At 39.0% G+C, this 17,989-nt stretch overlaps 1 pseudogene; it reads right to left on the minus strand.

Moving 5' to 3' along the window:
* Positions 1-3,278: 3,278 nt before the first annotated feature.
* On the minus strand, positions 3,279-4,686 carry LOC144341339 (uncharacterized; annotated as a pseudogene).
* Between the last annotated feature and the right edge of the window lie 13,303 nt (positions 4,687-17,989).

The following is a 17,989-nucleotide window of genomic DNA, read 5'->3' on the forward strand; positions in this document are numbered from 1 at the left end:
TTAGTGAATGAATATATCTTTACCCAACTGAATAAATATTTCTGGAGAATAAATTTCTAGAAGTGAAACTGCTTACTTATTTCAAATCCTTCGTTATTCCAGTCCTCCGTCTTATATCCTTGCCTATTTTATTTTAGTATTCTCATGCTCCTCTTCAAAATGCTTCTGTGTTCCTGTCTGCTGTTTCTACTGTGGAAGGCTGGCTGGCTTTCTCTCTCTCCTGGGAGCTCTGGAAGAAATGGAGACACTAGGCAGCTGGTCTGATTCTCGTGGGCCACTTTGCAAGGCTGTGATTTCAAGAGTGACCTTGGGGTGTGACTGAGTTGTCATTAAACAATTTAATAGATGAAAGAATCCCCTCTTCATACTTCGGCCACACTTACTGCTTTCCAAATATCTGGCACCATGTTGTAAACACTCAGTATTGTAAAGAAAAGATTTAAAAAAGAAATCTGTCTTATCATATTGGTTTAAAATATAGAGGATGTATATTGAAATTAGAACAAGTCAGAGAAATCCTGGAGTTTTAGTCATGAAATAAAACTTTTGTCCATATGTATCTTTAAAATATTATGGCATTTTTGTTCACCCTTACCACATTCCATTTGAGAAAATCATATGATTACTGTTGATGACAAAGCGATTTATGATTTCCATGATTTCCTGGATAACTAGGATAAGAATGAGTAATTAGAGTAAAAAAATTATGGACCTTTGGAACTAGGAGAGCTTATTTGTTTATTCCCCTAATTTTCTACAAAAAAGGAAACAGACTACTGTAGAGGTTGGTTGACTCATTCAAGCTCACACAGCTAGTTAATGGTACAGGTGGGTCCTCTGACTCCAAAAATAGTGCTTAGTAGCATCCATGGAACAGTGTCTGTGAACCAAACCTTGTGCTAAGTGAAGTTCTACCTGCTAGATAATTCCTGTTCCTTCCAATTGTCCTGACACCCTGCAGTTTAGTTAGATTATGTGATTTGGCCTCATATTTCTTCTGGAGCTAGTTGGATAAGGATCACCCTATTAGGGTGCTTAATTTTGTGCTAATGATCCTTCTTTCTGTCTGAAGTCTTCAGGTTACAGTTTTTTCAAAGAAACTCTGTGCTGCTTGTCCTTTTCCGCTTGCTGCATGATGTGCACATCGGTGCCTCCTGCAGCCTTCCACTTGTTAATTGCCTCTCCTTCCTAATGAAGCCTGTATCAGCTCCAGTGCTAATTGAACTTCGTCCTTCATTCAGACTGTGTTATTAAACAAATAGTCACAGTGTTTGGTCTCACTTTAATAGGAGCATTGATGTTTGCTTAACATCAAAAACTTATTAGTAATCCATTGAAAAGGCAATTAATGGAGGACATGTGGGTAAGGAAATTGAACTAGTCTGCACCACAGGACAAAGAATGGCAAAGACACTCTGGTTTTCTAAGGTTTAACTGTCTGTATCCCGGTAGTTGCAAAATGATTGTTAGATTCTTGACTCTTAACCCAAATCAATGAATTTATCATTTATGTAAAGTAGCACTTACATGTCTAATATCAAAGCGAAGGATAAGCTGGCTTACCTGTCTCTGAAGTTTTCAATCATTCTCCCTCTCTCTTTATAACATTTTCCCCAAGTTTTTTAGCAGGACTTATCTTGGTGGTTGCAGAAAACATGAACAGGTGAAAAGAAGGTAATGTGTCACTTGCAGTCTTCCCACCTATAGCTAACCACTGATAAGCTTTGGTGTGTATTCTTTGTTCCTTGGTGCTGCATTCTAACACACACAGAGAGGCACAAAATTGGATTACATATCATATTGACCTGTTGTTTATTTTTTAATTGGTCGTATGTTGTAAGTATCCATCCTGGACAATAAATAGAGACCTATGTCATCATAGTCAACGGCTTTGATATAATCTCTTGGTTGGATAGGCTGTAATTTATTTCATCATGTTGTAAGAGGTTTAGAAACAAGTGTCTCTTACTCAATTGTTTACATAGCCTTAAGTTGACTTTATTATTTGAATGAGTAATAGTAATACTAGAAAATAGTAACACTAGAAAAAGAAAATTGATAGACTACTCCGTTATAAAATAACTGTCCTCTGTTTTGTGAGAATATGCAATGTTTGGTATTATCAGGGTACACATTTATAGGCTATGTAACAACTTTTCTGAGTATCCAATTTTCTTTACTTGCAATTTCACCAAAAAATTATTAAGAAATAACAGGAGGTTGTTCACGAACTATTTTTAAGATAATGGCTTAAGGTGGGATTTTTTCTCTACCTGTATACTCATGAGGATAAATGATACTTGGGTTCAAAGGAGAAACAAACTAAAAACATGAATCTAATGGCATCTGGCAGTGGAGTAAAGCAGAGCAGATCAAATTCTCTTTACAAACCACATTAAATAGATATGAAAGGAGAAGAAGTAATAACGGGGTCACTCCATTTGTTCCACGGACCTGGGATATAATGTGAAACTTCCATCTGTGTTAATGAGTCATGCATGGCTGGGTCCCCAGGCAATATTTAGTAAACGAATGGTGTTATTGCCTGGCAGGGACCCTTTTAGAAAGTGCTGTTGTTGCGCGAACCTAAATATATATATACACACACATATATATGTATGTATTCTGGTTTAGCTAGGATTATGATGCATAAAATGTTGGTAATAGGTTTAAAAGATTAGCATAGACCAGCTTTCCATGAGATTGTTCTTTATATAAAAAAGTTAAATGCTATTTCTAATGTCATCATAAAAGTCAGGCTGGAGGATTATCGATTTTTTGGAGGCTTTTACTAGATAGCTTGATAATTGACTCTCTCAAGTTTTAACACTTGGCCCTGGGTTTGCTGTTTACCTTGCTCAAGCAATTTGGTGTAATTAATTTTTATAGCTGTATTTGCTTTTAGGGTTTATATTTTGGTGGAAAGCTATCTCTAGTCAAAACCTCATAGAATTACTTTTTTCTTTGAATTAAAACACAATTGTTTAAAATAAGAGTCTCATCTATAAAATTAAATAGAGAGTAAAATGCAAAATCTTTTAACATCTTTACAACTACATCAGATAGACATGTCTGTGGATAAGGATTGAAAAGAAACAAAACTGAACGCAGTTAATGTGTTAGGTAGTAGAATTGATCCATGTTTTTAGTAAAGAATAAGTAAACATAAGGGAAAAAGAGCATGAGGTGAGTTGTTGTTTGTCTGGTAACGTCAATTTTGACAGTTTTATTCGGTTGGGGCCGCAACTATAGCTTGGCTGCGGGCAGGACACCGGCCCTCACAGGTTGCTGAGTTCCAGCAGGGTCTGGTCCAAGATCTGATGAATCTCCACGTTCTCCTCCTTGGCACTGGCCAACGTCTCTTCTAGGTCATCGGTGGTTTTCTCCAACTTTGCCACAGACCTTTCGACAAACTCTGCTCTGGTCTCAGCCTCCTTCAGCTTCTCCTCCAGCAGTTTCATCTCCTCTTCATATTTATCTTCTTTGGTGGAAGACTCCTCCTCTGAGGCCATCAGGGACTTGAGGGTCTGGTCCATGGTTTCAAGTTTCTCCTCCAACTGTCTGGCTCGGCTCTCGGCCACCTCAGCTCTCTCTTCTGAGCGCTCCAGGTCTCCCTCCAGGATCAGCGGTTTCCCGGCCACTTCCTTGTATTTGCCGTCTGAATCCTCAGCGATGAGCTTGGCCTCCTTCAGCAGCACCTCCTCCGACTCCATCTGCTCCTTGCCTTTCATGGCCGGGTTTTTATGACCTTCATTCCTCTCTCACTCTCATCGGCTGCCTTCTCCTCGGTCTCCTCTAGCTTTTGCAGGGCTGTAGACAGCGCTCCTGGGCCCGGTCCGGCTCCTCCTCTTCCTGTTGAATGTGGCGGTTAAGGGAGGCCATATCCGCCTCAGCGTCGGTGGCCTTCTCAGCCCGCTCCAGTTTCTCCTGGGCCTACTTCACGGATTGAGAATACTTTTCGCCTCTGTCCTCTTCAGCTTTTTCCGCTGCCCCTCCAGCTGCTTGCAGTGGTCCTCGGCTTGCTGCTTGTTGGCTTCAGCCCGCTCCGGGTGGTTGATGGCGTTCTTCTTGTCCAGCTTTAGCATCTGCATCTTCCTGATGGCGTCCCTGGCCGGCGGGCAGGCGGTGAGGACTGGGTGCATCGGGCTGGCTGCGTGGACTCGGCGCACGGGTGGCAGGCGAGATTTATTTTTATCCGATCTGGACTGAGATTTATTTTATTTTTTTTATTTTTTATTTATTTATTTTTTTGAGATGGAGTCCCGCTCTGTCACCCAGGCTGGAGTGCAGTGGCGCGATCTCGGCTCACTGCAACCTCCGCCTCCCGGGTTCAAGCGATTCTCCTGCCTCAGACTCTGGAGTATCTGGGACTACAGGTGCCCGCCACCACTCCTGGCTAATTTTTGGATTTTTAGTAGAGACGGGATTTCACCGTGTTGGCCAGGATGGTCTCGATCTCCTGACTTTGTGATCCGCCTGCCTCTGCCTTCGAAAATGTTGAGGTTACAGGCATGAGTGAGCCACTGCGCCCGGCCTGGGACCGAGATTGTTTTAATGCTTGTAAAAAACTTTGAGTTGATGCTCATCTGTAGAAAGATTTGGCTTTAAAAATAGTCATTCATCATGCTGACCATTAACGTAATGGGTCAGAAATCACACATACTCCATAGACTTCTAAGAAGAAAGGAAAAACAAACAAAACAAAACAATGGGTGAAGGTTATAAAAAGGTAAGTTCTCCAGCCTTGGAGAAGCATTCTTCCTCTTTTTCCTCCTCCTCCTTTTTTTTTTTTGATCCACAGACTTGTTGGTAGTTGGCCTTTTGGGGACGTGTTTTTCACCACATGATACGGGAACTCTCAATATCTCTCAGGCTGACACCTTATTCTTTCTAATCTGATCAGACACAACGTTTTAAAAAGAAAATAGTTTTAATTAGATGACTGTTTTGCGTTGTTAAAATTTTTTCTTAAATATTTTAAAATTGATTTTTAATGTGATACAATGTGATTGCACAAAGTTAGAAATACAAAGTAAAAAGAAGAAAACAAGGAAAATTGCTAATTCCTCCATTCAGATTCATCATCGTGTTAAATGGTTTTATTTAATTCATTCCAGTCTTTTTTATTTTTCCTTTAATATGGGTACATGTTTGTATATATTTTTGCTAGTATAATAGAATAATGTGATAAACCTTTTTGTATACACATTTTGTGTACAGTTCTGACTATTTCCTTAGGATCAGTTTAAACCCTAAGTTTTAATACTCTGAAGGCTTAGAGTTACTGTGGGGCTTTGGGCTAGAGAGAGGGATTGGTGGTACTGAAGCTGTTGATTATAGGAGAAAAAGAACCCTGCTCCTGAAGTATTCCCTTCACCCCCACTTACAGTAATCCCTCCTGGTGTTGTAGAGATAGCATGGAATTGTCTCTGGCTAGATTATAATTCTGAGGACTCCGGGTTGATTTTTACAGTGTATAAGAAGAAAAAGTTAGAAAAGGGTTTTATGCATGTAAGTCACTCCTAAAAAGTTGTGTAGAAAAATGAAAGCTTATTTGAGATTATTATGTGCTATAAATATTCTGATCTATAAGTTTGATTTTTTTCCTTTGGGGAAAATATAAATCAGAGTATCTTGAGTATTCTTTCTTTAAAAGACAACATGGGTTCAATAACGGAGACTCACAAATGGAGGAATAAGAGAAATATGAAGTTTTGCTTTTGCAAACATACTGAAGTGGAAAATAGAAAAGCTGAAATCAACAATAACAACCACAAAAACGCCACATCCATTTGGACTAAAATACATGTATATATAACACAACTTTCCAAGCATAAAACGAAAACTCTCACCAAGGGAATGAAAAAAATACCTTTTGAAAAACTGCTGAAATAGGCCTGTTGTTGAAATAGTTTTATTTCCCCTTTAGAAGATCTATTTACTACAATTCTGGGAGCGAGAGGGATGATTGTGAATAAAGAATAGAGCCATTTAAGATGTTGTGCAGAGTACCAGAATTTATGAAGACTGGTTTGAATTAAAACTAAATGTCACCAGCAAATAGGAGCCAACAGAAATGTACGTTTCATTTATTGTGCTGGGAGCTGGGGAGGGCAGCAGGGATGAGCTTATACTTAAAAGGACTCTCTTTTATATGGCACTAATTTTTAGGTGGAGAACTTAGACCTTACAAAAACATGTGTTTCTCTCAAATCTTCTTAGCTGTTCAGATTAATTCATTAATTGGCAGGAGTTGAAATCATACCTCCTACTTGGGTATGTATAGTACAAGAGAAAAAAACTTCAAATATTAAATGCATTTATTCATTCAGCAAATTTGCATAGGAAGAAACAGGCGAGTTATCTGTCAACAATTAAAATGGAATGATTGGGAGATGCTGGGGGAACCCTTCAGGTTGGGTGGTCAGGGAAGGCCACTGTGTCGCACTGGAGAGCTCTCCAAGATGATTCCAGAAGTTCACCCCTTTCTCTTTTCAATTTAGTGTATCTGTCTTTCCTCCTTCTGTGGCCTTTGCCTTCTTGCAAAGGACTTTCTATTATTATTTACTTTGACAGAGGAACTGTAAAACTGAAATAAAGATGCAGTTAAAAAAAAGAGAGCCTGAAATGCATTTTTTATAAATTGGAGGCTCAGGTGCACCATCCTTTTTTCAACTCCAAGAAAATCATAAATTATTTTATTAGAGGGAATTACCACAGCTCTAGATCTTAATGATTGCTGAACAGGAGGTTTTTTTCTTTCCTAAACATCAAGTAGCTGCCAGTTTTAATTTTCTTTTGGAATTTACACATTAAAAACATTGTTTTAGCTGTTCAACAAAACTGTCTCTTATATCCAAGGGATGGTGCCAGAGTATGAAATATGCAGCTTGGTTTGATTTCTTCCCCTCTAGCCTGATCCACGAGTAAAAGCCAGCCTTGCATTTTATGACTGGAGGGGCAGTATTCAATATTAATAACTATGGGAAACAACCAGATTCCAATTTTACTCTTTAATATCTTCATGCCCAGAAGTTTTATATTCAGGTGTCTGAGAGTGGGTCGACCACATTTCTGGTATTTTTTTTTTTTTCCCCAGACAGGGTCTTGCTCTGTTGCCCAGGCTGGAGTGTAGTGGCACCATCTCGGCTTACTGCAAGTTCCACCTCCTGAGTTCATGCCATTCTTCTGCCTCAGCCTCCCGAGTAGCTGGGACTGCAGCCCCCCACCACCACACCTGGCTAATTCTTTGTATTTTTCATAGAGATGGAGTTTCGCTGTGTTAGCCAGGATGGTCTCGATCTCCTGACCTCGTGATCTGCCCGCCTCGGCCTCCCAAAGTGCTGGGATTACAGGCGTGAGCCACCACTGCTGGCCTCCAGTATCTTTACTTGATGGTGCTGTGAGGTTCTTTCGCACAGATGATTAATGCAATAATTCTGGCACTTGGGATTTCAAGGACCAGTACAATGGCAAAAAAACCAAACCAAACCAAACCAAAACAAAATAAATATTTATTCAGTGTTTGTTATATGTCACACACTGGTCTAGGGTGTGGAGAAATAGCGGTGAACAACAACAAAAAGAAACTGGCAAAAATGATTGCCCGCTTGTAGAGTATATTCAAATAACGGGGGGATAAAGTAAATGTATAAACAAGTAATGTCTCATGGTGATAAGTACTCAAAAAAAAAAGATTGCAGAGAAGGGATAAGAGGACAATCAGGGTGGAAGTGAGGCCTGCAATTTTACAGAGGAAAAAGATAAGCTTGGGAAGTTCTTCCTGAGTTGGCCACTTGTAAGGATAGATGAGAAGGGGGCCAGACAGCAAGCCAATGTGAATGTCTAGGGAAGTTAGGAACAGCAAGTGCAAAGGCCCTGAGGCAAATGCATGCCTGATTCCGTCTAGGGCCAGTAGGGAGGCCAGTGTGGGCAGAGGGTGGGAAGAGGAAGGAGGAATTGTAGGTGATGGGCTCAGAGATGAAGGGTGAGATCACGTAGGTTCTTATCAGCCCTTAGAAAGACTCTTTGGGTTTTGGTCAGAGTGAAGTGGAAAACCATTTCAGGATTGTGAACCTTAGAATGTCACGATTTGATTTTCTACAAATACACTAAAAGAGAGGAAAGGAAGAAGTAGAGAGACCAATTGGAGACTATTTCAATAATCCAGGCAAGAGGAGATGGTGGGTTGGATCAGAGTAGTAGCAGTAAAAGTGGTGAGAAGTCTGATTTTGGATACATTTTGAAAATAAAGCCAACACGTTTTACTGCCAGTTTGGATGAAGGATGTAAGATATACAGAAGGGTTAACAATGAGTCCAAGGTTATAGGCTGGAGCAAATGGAAGGATAGAGTTGCTATTTACAGAGAAAAAGAGGATTGGGGGGTCTTTTAGGGGAAAGATCAGGAGCTTGATTTTGGACATACTGATTTTGAGGTGCTCATTATTAACAAAATGGAGACGATAAGCAGGATGCTGGGAATGAGTGGTTGAGATTAGAGGTATACATTTGGGAGCAGTCAGCACTAGTGTGCATACTCTGCACTGATGCGCACACTGGCTTCTATGTTGTTCTGTCTGTGACTTGCATAAAAACAGTCTTTGTGGCACACTCAAATTGTAACCCAGTTCCAAGCCAGGTATCTCAAATGGTATCTCTGGTTTAATTCTGGATTGGGGGTGATTTTATTTATATTTTGTCAATATTCATTTTCCCGTCTGTTCAGTCACAACCATGCAGCTACTTATTATTCCTATTTCTTGAGGGGTGTGGGTAAAGGGTCTGCTATTGATTTATAAGCCACAGCAAATTCAGCCCCTTTTGATACTCCTCTGAAAGGAGGCTCTCTTTGAGAAAGTTTTTGTTACCTTTCCAATTCATCCATCTTAGAGTTGATTATAATTTTAAGCTTCATGATGCAATAATCTATAACATTTATATAGTGCCATTATCTCTTTCCAAGTACTTTATGAACATTTGTTAATTGCTTGCCGCATTACCCCACGAGGCAGGTAAAGTCCCATTTGCATTCATTGTAAGAGTTTCCCGACAGTGGGGGTTTGAGCCGTGAAGCGAATGCCCATCAAACACCTGGCCAGTTAGGGATAGAGGGATCAATAAGCAAGTAATGATGATGGCTTCATCTTCATTAATTAATATTATTTTAGTACCTCCAGCATTCCCTCATAAAAGTCAGAACCCCAAATGAAAATGGTGTTTTCTTTCCCTAGAGACTAACTGATGCGATCAACTTAAACAGATGGGAGATATTAAGCACCAAGAGGGTGAATAAGGAGGTGGGCCCAAAGTGCCTTCAACACTTCTCATTATGAAAACAGAGAATTGTTACCCCAGAGGACTTTAAAGCAGTACTTAGTAATCTGGTAGAGTGAGAGTAGAAGCATTTGGCTGACTAGCTAACTACAAAGGCAACTTCATTTTTGCTTACAGTGTTAGAGATCTCAGGCAAAAGATGTTTTATTTATTAAAATTCACTCATTGACTGATTTGTTGATACCTCCTATATGATAGACACTTTATAGGCTCAAAGGCAGATAGCAATATATAAAAAAGACTAACATCTCTGCCCTCATGGAAATTTCTAGAGGGGGAATAATGATAATTAACATTTCAGTACTTAGCATATGCCAGACACTTTCTATCACTACATTTAACAAATCATTTGATTACAACAAGAGTCCTATCATTACCAATATTTTACAGAGAAGAAAACTGAGATATAGAGAGAATAAATTACTTGCTCAAATGCATAGTTAATACATTATGGGGCTTTAGACCAAAGATAACCACTATGCTTTAGTTTAGTTTTATTTTCTGCATGAAGTATTGTAGTTGAAGGAGATGATTGGTTTGAAGAATTCACCTTAGCTACTTAAAATGATAAATTTCAACATATTGATCATAAATTCTTAGGAGCCAAAATGCATGCGTGGAGAATTATGTCACAGGTCAAAGGAAAAAATTGGTCTTACATTGTTTTTCTCCAAGTTTTTGCCTAGAGCAAGTAGAACTTGGGTATTCCATTCTCACATCTTCTCTTTCCTGTTCATCTATATTTAATGAAGACTGCTGGCTCTTTCAGATAAGTCTTATGTCTAGGATAGTTGGAAATGATAACTCAGAGCTGGCCATGAGCAAAATGGTAAAGTATGTTGAGTTAGGAATCTTAGATGCTCCCAGTTTCTCACCATTTTCCCACCCTGTTTTTACTCATTGACTTTACAACACCTTTTCAGTTCCTTTGTACTAATGAAATGAATAAAAAGAGCTTAAATTTCACTCTCTCCCCAGTCAATAACTTTACTTTTACAGATTTTATAGATTTACTTTTCATGAAGAAATTTCATGCAAGCATTAGAGCCTGGGCAAGTCTTGGGAGGACTTCTCAAAATGCCTTTTTAGTATAGGCGAAGAATGACACAGGGAAAAAGAGTAGGAACTTTCAGGTTGGATAGAATTGAGTTTTACTTCTGACCCAATCCTTTGCACATTGTGGGGCACTGGAAAGAATATTAAAACCATTGGAGTCTCATTTTCCTAATCTAACTAGGATTCAATAATTTCTAATGTATGTGAATTGAGCTTCTCTGTGCATAGTTACTTGATAGGTGCTTAATAAATAGTTGTTGTTGGTTAATGTTCATTCAACAGATGTTTGAATTCTTGTTATGTATGGGCTAGGTTCTAGGGAGAGAAATTATGGTGCAATGCAAATACCATGAGTGCTAATGAAAAAGGCAATAAAAATGGTCTTCATTCTGAGCCTCAAACAATAGAGGAATAGGGGGTCCCCTCTTCCATCTCTTCTCCATTTTTTTTCCTTTGCATTGATGAGAACAGTAATCACTAAAACACTTTTCTTAGTGTCTTTTGTCATCTCCTATTTTAGTAAGAATTGACTCTACTGATCATCTTGCCCTTGGTCTGTTCTAAGCTTCAAGAAATTGGCCATGAATATTGTTCTTTCTGTTCCTGTGGGTTCCTCATCACTGCTTTCCCCTGCTCTGTTCGTCTGAAGATACGGAGCCTGGGCATTCTGAGTGCAGTTCCTACATTATTAATGTCTGTGCTGCACTGCCTCCCTGAAATAGTGATGATCTGAATTAGGCTGTCTTGGGAATAAAGTAGAGGAATGGATTCTAAATCTAAGTATAAATGGGAAGCAAAGGAGAGGAAGCTGTTTCACAGCAGCACCGTTAACCAGAACCATGAACACCTCTAATGTGTGAGTGAAAGGGTGATAGGCCGTGAAAGAGACTAGAATTTGGAGGGAAGATCTGGGCTGAGGAGAGAGATGAGGTATGTATCAGGGAGCCTTCTACATAATGATGATATTTAATGTAATGAGACTGGATTAACATACCAGGAACACCAAGGGGGTAGGTAGAGAAATACAAAGAGTAGAGAGGAGGGTCAAGGTACTGCTGCGGGGAAACTGACATTTAGTGAAGGAGCAGCAAGAGGACCTGAGTTAGATCAGACACCTAGGAAAATAATGGTCCTATGGGAAAAGGGAGTTCTGGAAGATAAACTGACAAGATTGTGAATGGTTACATAGGGAATTAGAAGAATGAAAACTGAAAAATAGCTCTAGAATTTTTTGGTGAAGTGGCCATTGGGAATCATCAAAGAAAGACATGGGCATGGTAGTTTGAACAGATTACTGTGGAATAAGAGTGAGTGAGTAATCTAAGGGAAGGAGCTAAGTATGAGCTACTCTTTCAAGATCTTGAATTTCGGAGAGAGGGAGGGAGGCAGAGAGACAGAAAGTCAAAGAAGACTTGAGAGTGATGGGACCTCAGGGTAGGTAGATTAGGAGTAGGAGACAAATTTAGGCGTAGGAAAAGTTTCCAGTAGAGAGACAGAGAGTAAATACAATCTTAAGTCTCTTCTTAGAGAAGAAGAGTGGGGGTTGGGCATGGTGGCTCACACCTGTAATCCCAGTACTTTGGGAGGCCGCGGCAGGTGGATCACCTGAGGTCAGGAGTCTGAGACCAGCCTGACCAACATGGTGAAACACCATCTCTACTAAAAATACAAAAATTAGTCAGGCGTGGTGGCACACGCCTGTAGTCTTAGCTACCTGGGAGACTGAGACAGGAGAATCGCTTGAACCCGGGAGGCGGAGGTTGCAGTGAGCTGAGGTTGTGCCACTCACTGCACTCCACATTGGGTGAAAGAGTAAGACTCTGTCAAAAAAAAAAAAAAAAAAGAGTCGTAGTTCTTTGTTTTAGGACTAGTGGAAAGAAAATAGATTAGATATAGGATAATCTATTGAGGAGGATGAAGTAAGGATAGAATTTAAGGAGAGAGTTAAAACTTAATATAGGCATTTTGTTATCTTTATAGTTATTTCAGTTAGTTTTATTTTTGAACAATAATCATTCCAGATGAGAAAGATAGTAGATATTTATATTGTAACACATCACCCGTTTCACAGTTTTCATCAGTAATGCTTGTAGGCATATATGTGCTTTAACATTAAACTTTTGCCACTTTAATTAATAACAGGATTATCAATGTAGAAATTTGTGACTTTACTTTTGAATTTTTCATTATTGTCACCTTGAGTATATAGAATTGCTCTTCTATTTTCTATTTCTATTCACACATTCATTTTAATCATATTTTATGATAAAGAATGGTGTAGGTTTTAAGAATTGAAATTATCTAAGGGATCATACAGTCTAAGCCATAGATTAATTTCAACTTATTAGCAGCCAATAGTTTTGTGTCACTTGTGTTTTACTGAAGACATGACCTTCCTTAGAGTGATGGAATAATCCTATTTCCACAGCTCTGTCTCTAGAGAGACAGGTAGGGAGCTGAGATTTTGGACAGCCCAGTTTTATTCATGTGGCTTCAGTATATTCTCATGTCACAGGGTACGCTAATATCTGTCTCATGCAGTTCTTGAAGCAAATATGAGAAATTACACTTTTTAAATCCTTTGAATAGTTAAAATGTACAAAGATTCATATTTAATGTTAGTTACAGGCCTTGGAGAAACCCATTGGCTTACTTCGATGATAACTGTTTTACAAGTTTTGAATTCTGTTGATTATAAGATGTGATATATTAATTTAAAAATAAAAATTTTAGATGGTGGCTCATGCTTGTAGTCCCAGCACTTTGGGAGGCTGAGAAGGGCAGATCACTTGAGGTCAGGAGTTTGAGGCCAGCCTGGCCAACATGGCGAAACCCTGTCTTTACTAAAAAATACAAAAATTAGCCTGGCATGGTGGCATGTGCCTGTAATCCCAGCTACTGGGAAGGCTGAGGTAGGAGAATGGCTTGAACCCAGGAGGCAGAGGTTGCAATGAGCCGAGATCATGCCACTGTACTTCATCCAGCCTGGGCGACAGAGTGAGACTCCATCTCAAACAAACAAACAAACAAACAAAAAACAAAAAACGCACCAAAAACCAAACAAAAACCAAAAAGCAAACAACAAAAAAGATTTTAGTTTTATTAATTTAGTATCCAATGTTTTAATTTAAGCACTCAACATAAGTTTAACATTCTGTGTTTACCATGTTACCCACTTCCAAGATAGATGATAAAAAGTGTTAGATTCAAAGACAACTGTTTACAAATACCTACTATATGCCTAGCATTTTATGCAGTGTTTGGTGGTGTGGAATCTTATTTGAGAATAAAATTAAATATAAAATTGTCCTTTTTAAGACTGAATAAAGATGGCCAACTAGATGTAGCCAGGAGAAGCATCTGCCCCTGAGGGAGCAGGGCATCAGGAAGACTGGCATACTCCAAGAAGATCATTGGAGGGAAGGCACTGAGAGTGGATAAAGGGAGGACACAGATGCTTGGCTGAAGAGGGAGGAAGCTGGGAACCCTGCACAGGGCTACTATGCCATGCACAGGGACTCATTCCAGGCCCAGTGACTCTTGGGGAAAGGGTAAGTTGAACAGGCAAGCAGTGACATGCTCTCACCATGGATCTCTGGAATCCTGGCAGCCGGAGACCCCAACACTCCCATGGACACTTGAGCTGGAAGGGAGAGCTTCTTAGAGGTAGTAAGGGCAGGACTCCAGCCTCTGTGGAGCCCTGAGGGTTTGGTACAGGAATTTCTGCAATGGAGCATGGCCAGGAACGCCCATTCCTCAGATTCATCATGCTTTCCTAGGAGACATTAGCCTTAAGGGAGCTGTTAGACCGGAACAGAGCAGGGTGATCTTGCCTGTGAGATCAGGCTATTCCAAACTCTGCTGGCCTCTCTCAGGGCCCCAGCCTGGCTGAGCTTGTTTGTGGTGCAGCCCCAGATGCCCAGTTGGGCCACATCATAGCTCCTTTGCTGGTAGACTGTGCCTAACCATCAAAGAGCTCCAGTAGAGTAGGCCCCACTGACACCCACGCTTCCCTATACCATATGCAAAAATAAACTCAAGATGGATTAAAGACTTGAATTCAAAACCTAAAATTATAAAAACCCTTCAAGGTTACCTGGGAAATAACATTCTGGACATAGGACCTGGCAAAGATTTCATGAAGAAGCTGCCAAAAACCATTGCAAGAAAAAGAAAACTTGACAAATGGGACCTAATTAAATGAAAGCGATTCTTCATAGCGAAAGACACTATCAACAGAGTAAACAGACGAGCTACAGAATAGGAGAAAATATTTGCATACTATGCAGTATCTGGAATCTATAAGGAACTTAAATTAACAAGCAGAAAAACCAACTCCCTTAAAAAGTGGTCAAAGGACATGAACAGACAATTTTAGAAGGAAGACATACATGCACCCAACAAGCATATGGAAGAATGATCAACATCACTAATTATTAGAAAAATGCAAATGGAAACCACGATATACTATAATATCTCATAACAGTCGGAATGGTTCTTATTACAAAGTTGAAAAGTAACAGATACTGTTGATGTTGTAGAGAGAAAGTAATGCTTATACACTGCTTCTGGGAATGTAATTTAGTTCAGTCACTGTGGCAAGCAGTTTAATGATTTTTCAAAGAACTCAAAACAGAATTACCACTTGACCCAGCAATCCCACTATTGGGTATGTACCCAAAGGAATATTAATCGTTCTACTATAAAGACACATGCCTATGTATGTTCATCACAACACTATTTACAATAGCAAAGATATGGAATTAACCTAAATGTCCATCAGTAGTAGACTGGATAAAGAAAGTGTGGTACATATACACCATGGAATACTATGTAGCCATAAAAAAGAAAAAAGATCATTTTTTTTTTTTTTCTAGCAACATCAATGGAGCTGATGGCCATTATCCTAAGTGAACAAACATAGGAACAGAAAACCAAATACTGCATATTCTCAGTTATAAGTGGCAGCTAAACCTTGAATCCACATGGACCCAAAGAAAGGAACAACAGACACCATAGTCTACTTGGAGGTGGAGGGTGGAAGGAGAGTGAGGATCAAAAACCTACCTACTGGGTACTGGGTACTATAATTATTACCTGGGTGATACAATAATCTGTACACCAAAACACCATGACATACAATTTACCCATATAACAAACCTGCACGTGTACCACTGAACCTACAATAAATGTGAAAAAGTTATATATAAAATTGCCAAAATGCAAATGTTTACAGCTTATATCTATACTGTATGGTTGAAGAACAGGGAAAATCATTATGCATTGTCGTAGTTTGAGACAACTCCATTACAAAGGAGGCTCGAGATAGATTCTGATGATAGGAAGGATCTGAGGTAAGTGGAAAGGTGAATAGGCAGTTGTTTATAGCAATTTCTGTCTGTATATTTAGACATGAGTATAAAAATCTCAAACATCTTAAATTTTAATCATTAGGTGTCACAGCAGTATCAGCACTCAAACACAGGACTCTGCACACAGACAAGTTCATAGCTGGTAAAGTGCTGGAAAGTTCGGGGGAGACAACTCTTGTTAGACATAATAGGGAGCCAACTTCTGCCATAGTTTTGGGGAAATGATGCAGGAAAGTTCCTTTTATTTCTTCAAATAGTGAAAAACCCTTATTTATCACTGAGGGGCTACAATGAACTATTTACTTATTTTCAGTAAAAACAAACAAATGATCAATCGATTGGACAAAGCTCCTGAATAATAAAAAAAACTTTATTAGAATGTTAAATTTACACACAGTATAACCCATTTATGCCTGAGGTGGCAAGTTTTTGAATTTTTTGCAATCAGACCTTGGTGATGACCTTAAAACAGTAGGATGTAAATAACTCCCACATTCTTAGTGTTCCAATACTGTAACACTAGGCATAAGTGTTAAGGGCCAGGGCATGAATCCAGTGGGAGAGAAACAAATTTCCTCAAAGTGTGTTGTTTCCAGAAGAGGGAGGGACACTAGGAACACAGCGCAGCAAACATCCGCCCTTATATAGTTGAAGTCTGTGTCCATTGTAGTATCTGATATTCCCTAAGTAATACTGTAAGTGGAAAATTTCCCTGAGTTTGGTACTTGTAAAAATGTTTTGCTTTCAGAATTGAGTCACAGAATGCTCAAATCTAACAGCATTGCCTGTTAGATTAACGAAAGTACAGGAAGGTTGCTTTGACAGCTCACTATTGCAGTACAACCCAGGTACTTTATATCTTTTTCCCTTCTCCCTTCTCTCTATAATCCCGCTGTTCCCTCTCTAGGTTTCTTACCTCCTGATCACAAAATGGCTGCCAATTATCCATAAGCTAAATCCTAATGCGAGTGAACATGATCAAGGTAGGAAACAGAAGATCTGTCAGAGTTACAAAAGGGATAGATTTTAGGTTCTTTTATCTTTTTGTAAGGCACAAAAAATCCCAGGAAAACTCCAACAGATTTGTTTTATTTAAAAAAATCAGTTTCATTGAGGTATAATTTATAGTAACATTCACCAAGGTTAAGGATGCAAGTTAAGCTTTCACCAATGTATGCAGTCATGCAACCCATACCACAATAATTCAGAAAGTCAAGATGTTCCCAGATAGATTGACATTTCTTCAACTGACTATCTTAAAAATTCTTCTGTCCATAATGATATTTTTATAGAGCTGATCCTTAGATCTTAATGAAAGCTGACATTTCAATAATAGCTAACCTTTATTAAGTGCTTTCTGTGTGCTAGTCACTACACTAAATGTTTGCCGTACTTTACCTCCTTTAGTATTTTTGAAGTTTGATCATGTTCGGACTTGATATTTATCACTATATAATAGTTGCACATATATTCAAGGTACATGTGATATTTCGATACATGTTTATAATGTGTAGTGATCATATCAGGGTAATTGAGATATTCATCACCTGAAACCTGTATCTTTTATTTGTGCTGGGAACATTCATTCTTTTCTTCTAGCTATTTTGAAATATACAATAAATTATTATTAATTATAATCTCCCTAATATCAAATATTAGAACTTATTCCTTCTATCTAATAGTATTTTTGTATCCATTAACCAACTTCTCTTCATTCCCCACTCCTCCTTTCCTTCCCAGGCTTTGGTAACCATCAATCCACTCTTTTTAAAATTTTTAAAACAACAGGGTGGGATAGGTTTTATTAACAGGGCTGTCACTAGTATATATGGTGCCTTTGTGTGAAATAGCAAAAGGTAGCCCTTCTGCTTGGATGTAGGAGACAAGGCCGTCTAAGTAGACCAGGGATGGAGTTTGGCTTTCTCTTTCCTCCTAGACATCTTTGTGGAGTACATAAAATTTTGGATGAAAAAGCCTACTCGACTGTTCCTATTTTACAGTACAAAAACTTCATCTTTAGAGCAGTGAATCAGCCCATTCTGGGTTATGCAGTATGGGGCATATCTTGACTTTCGATGATGGGATTTTACTCACCGGTATCATTGTTAAGTCCATGCAGAAATGTCCTTGGCTAAACAATTCCTTGAATTTCTTTGTAAGATTTTGCCTCCTTCTTATTCAGTATTTACCAACTCTCATATTTTTATTCAGGCTTATCTCTTTCCT

This window comes from Macaca mulatta, chromosome 6, assembly GCF_049350105.2.
Source record: "Macaca mulatta isolate MMU2019108-1 chromosome 6, T2T-MMU8v2.0, whole genome shotgun sequence".
Lineage (NCBI taxonomy): Eukaryota > Metazoa > Chordata > Mammalia > Primates > Cercopithecidae > Macaca > Macaca mulatta.